Source organism: Panthera tigris, chromosome A1 (assembly GCF_018350195.1).
Source record: "Panthera tigris isolate Pti1 chromosome A1, P.tigris_Pti1_mat1.1, whole genome shotgun sequence".
Classification (NCBI taxonomy): Eukaryota; Metazoa; Chordata; class Mammalia; order Carnivora; family Felidae; genus Panthera; species Panthera tigris.
In genome coordinates, this window is record NC_056660.1 from 143574501 (window position 1) to 143581196 (window position 6696).

Consider the following 6696-nt stretch of genomic DNA (forward strand, 5'->3'; position numbering starts at 1 on the left):
AAAGGATTTGCTTCTAAGTTCACTCAGGTTGTTGGCAGACTTCAGTTCTTTGAGGGCTCTGATTTCTTGCTGGCTGTCAGCTGGGGGCCATCCTCAGCTCCCAGAGGCCACGACAGTTCCTTGCCATGTGGGATCCCCGACATGGCCAGTTACTTCCTCGAAGATAGCAAGCAAGGGAGAGGGGGACTCCACTCAGAAGCCACAGTCTTGCATAATTTAATTACATAATCATGTGGTTAAACATGTACATCCTGTCACCTTTGCCTTTTTTTATTTTGTAGAAGCAAGTCACAGGTCCTGGTCACACTCAAGGATAAGAAGTCACATAAGAGGATGAACACCAGGAGGTGGGGATCATGGGAGCCACTCTAACTTTGCGTACCCAAGTCTCTATTTAGATATAAGAATTGCTAACATTTTGGGGCTCCTGGGTGGCTCAGTTGGTTAAGCATCCAACTCTTGATTTCAGCTCAGGTCATAATCTTATGGTTCATGAGTTCAAGCCCCTTCTTGGGCTTTGCACTGACAGCCTGCTTGGGATTTTCTCTCTCCATCTCTCTCTCTGTCCCTCTTCCACTTGTGCTCCCTCTCTCTCAAAAAAACTTAGAAAAAAAGAATTAACATTTTGCCACATCTGCCTTCTTTCTCTCTCTCTCCACACACACACAGACACACAGATACCACATATACACACACTCCCACATTTTTGTTGAACTACTTATAAATGTCATGATTAACGTTACCCTCTAAATACTCATTCATCTCCTAAGGGTAGTGCATTTCTACATAACTATGATGGTGTTATCAAGCTATTTTCGCCATTTATTTATTTATTTATTTATTTATTTATGCATGCCCTCTTTAGCCATTAAATCTCAGCTCAGGTGTCACTGCCTCTGAGAAGCCTTCTTTGACTTCCTCAGCCAAAGTGAAGTTTCCTTTCCCACATCTCCTACTTTACCTGCTATTTTGTGCTTTTGCACATCACTGTTTGCTTACATGTTTGTTTCTCAAATGAACCATGGGTTCCTTGAGATCAGAAACCATGTGTTATTGTCTTTGGATTCCATGTGCTGATGTGACTTACGTAGATGCTTAAGAATTTTTTGATGAAGGAAGGAATCTTAAAATTGAGTCTGCAGTGGGGCTGCAGGTGGGACAGTGGGGGCTGTGTTTTCACAGATAGGATCTTGTTTGATCCTGGACCATCAATTCCATGGGGGCAGATCTGCATCAGTTTTGTTCCCTCCTGTATCCCCATTGCTGAGCACGGTGCCTGGAAAGTGCGCAATAGAAGTGTTTTATATAAAAGCTCAATAAATGATTTTTAAAGTTTATTTATTTATTTTGAGAGAGAGACAGAACGAGCAGGGGAGGGGAGAGAGAGGGAAAGAGAGAATCCCAAGAGGCTCCACACCTCTAGCATGGAGCCCGATGTGGGGCCCAGACCCACTAACCGAGAGATCATGACCTGAGCTGAAACCAAGAGTTGGAGGCTCAACCGCCTGAGCCACCCAGGTGCCCCTCAATAAATCATTTTTGTGTGCATGAGTGATAACTCTGTGGGCTGAGACAGGTGCTGCCATCATAATTTAGTGGAAGAACCAGCATCTTGGGGAGGTCAAATAACCAGCCCACGTGTTTTGGACAAGCCAAGCCTCAGAGTACCTGGCCTGCCACACCCCTTTTAGAGAGGGAGGGAAGACAGCTGCTCAACACACTTGGTTGACCAGGGAGGGAACTTTGTCCCACAAGCAGCCAGTTCTTATTGGGCTGACTTTAAAAGGTAAGTTCAGGGGCACCTGTGTAGCCCAGTCGGTTGAGTGTCTGACTTTGGCTTAGGTCATGATGTCATGGTTTGTGAGTTCGAGCCCCACATCAAGCTCTGTGCTGACAGCTCGGAGCCTGGGGCCTGCTTCAGATTCTGTGTCTCCTTCTCTCTCTGCCCCTCCCCAACTAGTGCTCTGTCTCTCTATGTCTCTCAAAAAATAAATAAGTGTAAAAAAAATTTTTTTAAAGGTAAGTTCAAACAATCATATTACTGCTTGAGAATCTGAATTAAGTAACAGAAGAGGGGTACCTGGCTGGCTCAGTCAGAGGAGTAGGTGACTCTTGATCTCAGAGTATTCAGTTCGAGCCCCACATTGGGTGCAGAGATACCTAAAAATAAAATATATTAAAAAAGGAAACAGAGAAGATGAGGACTCAGTAGTGGGAGGTGATAGGCTGGAGTTATGAGGGGCACACAATGCAAATCAGACACAGCAGGAAAGAGACCACACCTGGCAACCAGCAGAGCCACCCCCTCCTGCCCTCTTTCCGAGTAGCCTTCACATTCCCATTTCAATGTGTGTATGTCTTTATAGTCAACACTCTGTCCCACCCAATCACCCAAGGTAATTCCAGGAGGGTTACTTATGCCTTGCAACTAAGGTTTTTAATAAATGTTCCTACATGGACCCAGAATTGAAACCCAGGCTTCTGAGTCCAGTGCTCTTTCTACTTTTCCAGGGCTTAGGGACATTATCTTTGTGCAAATTTTAGCAGAGGGCAATGCAAAAATGGTGTATATTAAATGTATTTTAATGACAATGAAAAAAGCTATCTTCGTGACTATGAGTGGGAGGAAACAGCCATTGAGGCAAACCAAATCCCCTCTCAATTTAAGCTAGACCAGTTCGAGGGTCCCAAGAAACCGAAAACAGGCCTTTAACGGAGTACTTATTTGTTCAAGGCGTCTGCCTTCTCTGGTCTTTCAACACAGATCCCCAGGAGTTCTGGTCGCCCCCTCCCACCACCTGCCACCAGGCTTGCTGGGCAGGTGGGGCCAAAAGAGGAAGACAGGTGGCCACTTGAGCACGTGGCTTCTGCCCTTCAAGTTTCAAGGCTGCCTGCAAAGAATGCCAAGATTTTGGTTTCTATCGATGTGTGGCTTTTGACACGCGAGCTAATGAATATATTCCAGGTGCAAATCGTTCTTTCCCACGAGCTGTTTCTGCGGGTCTCCAGTGAGACAATTACCCGGTTCTACTTAACAGAATGACTCAAGGACGGATCTAAGGGCTGGCTCGTGACAAAGCCTGTATGTTTTCCTGCCCTCTTCCCTGGCTTTAGAAATTGCATTGAAAAGTTAACATACACAATGTTGCAGCTCCCCTCGTTGTCCCCCACGCAGCTGCTTGTGAGGGCAGCCGGCTCTCCAGTGCTCCCGGCAGGCACTGCTTTTCAAGCGCTGAATGGGTAGGTTCACAACTCCCCGCAATGACAACGGTGGACCCAGAGGGGCTGGCTCACTCCCTCATTTCTCTGCAGAGATGCCTCTACTTAACGATTACCTACCTGGGTGTCACCTTTTGAAACTGACTGAAAAGAGCTTATCTTATAATCAACATTTCCCAGAAATCACTCGCAAGCCACAGGCTATGAAAAGAAACAGATTTTGAGAAATTGCACTTAATGTACGTTGTCAAAAGTCTGCAGAGCTGAAGGCCAGCACTTTGAATATTTTCAGATTTGATTTTCCAAACAAAGGCTGTTTGAAGCTGCAGATATCTGGAGGCGCTGATAAAAAACAAGAGGGAGATGTCCTATTGGAGCTATATTTTCAGGAGCATGAGGGAGACCATTTTAAAGGTTAGACTTCACCCTTCAGTGGTTTTTTTATTATTATTATTAAAATTTATTGTCAAATTGGCTTACGTACAACACCCAGTGCTCATCCCAACATTCACCTTTCAGTTTTAATCTAAGCTTGAAAAATCATTAACTATGGAGAAGGAGACAATTAGGATTCAATTATAAATAAAAAAAACTACCACTAGGGTTGACATTCGGCTTAGACTGAACTATAGATTCTTTAAAAAAAGCATCCTGATAGACCCCCAAATGTGACATTTAGTGCTTAAGAGACTGTTGCCTTTTTTCAAAAAACTTTCTGATGTGAAAAGGAAACAACTCCTAGGAGGCATATAGCACAATATCTTTTTCGGTCACTTTCATTACTGTGAGGGTTTGTTTTCTGTGTTAACTTGGCCAGGCTATAGTACATGGTGATTTAATCAAACACAGATCTAGGTGTTGCTGTGAAGGTATTTTATAGATATAGTCAACACCTACAATCAGTTGACCTTAAGTAAAGGATATCACCCTTGACAACTGGCCTAATCTAATCAAAAGCAAGGCTTTTCCAGAAAAGAAATGGTCTCAAGATTTCAATATCAACTTCTGGCCGAATTTCCAGCCTGCTGGCCTGCCCTCACGACTGCATGAGTCAATTCTCTAAAATTAATCTCTTAGTATGTATTTCTTATTGTTTCTCTAGGGAAAATCCGGACCAATACTCAATGACATGTATGCACTTGATGTAATAGCTGAAGTTTTTAAGCTGGAAATTCAGTACCAATCAATATGGATGAGCCTGCTTTCTGCCCCCCTGAGTCTATACTAAGTGAATTGATAACATTCTTGATTTCAACCCAAATGTCACAAAGTGCTGTAGAGGTAGGAAGTGAGAAAGATGGGTGGTCAGGCTCCCTGGGGATGTACACCAGCGAACTCTGGGTGGCGTGAGGGCCAGCAAGAAGCAGTCACCAGCTGAAGGCCTGTGGGCATCAGACCCCCTTCCTACTCACAGTTAGGAACAAAGACCTTCCAGGAGTACATTTTGAGGACAGAATATAGACAAGTCTGTGCCACTTATGGCCTATTGGGGAAGGACAGGCTTCCTATTCTAGATGGAAAAGCCAAATAAGAATATACCTCTTAACAGAAGAACATTTTTTACTAAATATAATGACATAGGCAATGAGAATATAGGTAATATAAAAACTAAAATCCAAGCCCAATGTGTAATGTTAAAAAAAGCCTGTAAATAATAAAATTATATACCTGTGCAAAGGGTGGTCTTATTTGTTCCATTCTTTACAAGAGACATTTAGTCTCTGCCCATGAATGAGTCACTTTCCTAAAATAAGGAGTTCTTTTCTAAGACCTGAACCCTGCTTATATTTCTCACAACCATTAAAGAACAATTAGCCTTAATGCCTTTTAGTCTTCTGGGTTCAAACACTTCAGGGAGCCTCACTAGAAGCAAGATGCATTTCCAAACCATCCACCCAAATCTCTTAACCTCAGAACAAAGATTCAAAAAATAGAAAACTCAGAAAGATATATGTACCTCAGGTGTATTACATTATTTATAATAGCCAAGATATGGAAGCAACCCAAGCGTCCATCTGTAGACGAATGGATAAAGAAGAGTGGTGCACGCACACACACACACACACACACACACACACACACAGAGCGGGGGGGGGGGTGGAGAGAGAGAGAGAGAGAGAGAGGGGGAGAGAAATATTACTTAGCCGTAAAAAATGAGATCTTGTCATTTGAGACAACATGGATGGACCTAGAAGCTTTTATGCTAAGTGAAATAAGTAAAAAAAGACAAATACTATATGATGTCACTTATATATGGAATCTAAACAAAACAAAATAAATGAATAAATAACAAGCAAAAACAGACCTGTAAATACAGAAAACAAACTGATGGTTGCCAGAGGGGAAGGATGTAGGGGAATGGGCAAAATGGGTGAAGAAGACTAGGAGATCAGGCTTCCAGTTATGGAATGAGTAAGTCACGGGGATAAAAGGTGCAGCATAGGGAACATAGTCACCGGTATCGTAGTAGCATTTTATAGTGACAGATGGTAACTACACTTGTGGTGAGCAAAGCATAATATATAAACTTGTGGAATCACTATGTGGTACACCTGGAACTAATGTAACATTGGGTGTCAACTATACTTCAATTAAAAAAAAAGGAATTAACTAGATCCTTTACAAGGGAAAAAAGGAAAGAAAGAGAAGAAATAGAAAAAAAGAACAATCAGGAGAAGCAGCAGTTGTGAGTCTGGTATCTGTCTCTTTCCCTTTACAGATGTGGCGGAGTCTGGTGCTAGGTTCACTGAACCTGTTTCCTCTTCCCTCTGGTCCACAGCTAGCCTACATTGTGCAGCCTCCTGGCATTAGGGTGTGATTATGTGACAAAGTTTTGGCCGGAGGACTGTGGGGGAAAGTGGTATGTGTCCCTTCAAAGCTTGCCCTGACAGACCTCCCACATGTGATCTTCTGTGCTCTTTCCTTTTTAGCAACAACCTTGGAAATCCCTAGTTGAAGATAGAATCTCCAAGGTGGAGGGAGTCTGAATCCCTGAATCTCCACCTGGAGAGCTGCCTACTGGTCAGAAACACCTCTGTTGCACTTTATTTGAGCAAGAAATAAGCTTCCATGGTGTTAAGTCATTGAGATTTGGGGTTTATCTGCTAAGGTAGTAAATCCTTAACCAACACAGTAAGTGGCTAGCATTGCTTTTCACTTTTCATGTGCTGTAGGGAAAGCTCACATCAAGTTTGTTTTCGTCTATTGACTGGGAATGTAATTTATAGCCATGTGGCTAATACAATGAAATGCCAAATCAACCCCAAATGCGGATGCACATAGAATTTATTATAATGAGATTGACTATATGAGAGAAATTAAATGTGACATTTCAATTCCAGATTGCAAGATTCTATCTATCAACATTTTGAAGATGCTAGACATCTTGAGGGGAGACAAAGGTAAGGTAGTTTCTGCCTGGAAACAGCTGGCAGTCTGGCATAGCTGAACGAGCAAACACTATTAATTGTATTCTCA

The 6696-nt window shown here is 42.7% G+C and overlaps 1 protein-coding gene across 1 annotated transcript in view; it reads left to right on the forward strand.

The window, feature by feature from the left end:
- Positions 1-6454: 6454 nt before the first annotated feature.
- MSH3 (mutS homolog 3) overlaps positions 6455-6696 on the forward strand; it is a 212987-nt gene continuing 212745 nt past the window's right edge. Inside the window, exon 1 of the mRNA XM_042989282.1 lies at positions 6455-6620. The gene's annotated coding sequence lies outside the window, so the exon portion shown is untranslated. The remainder of the gene's footprint in view (positions 6621-6696) is intronic.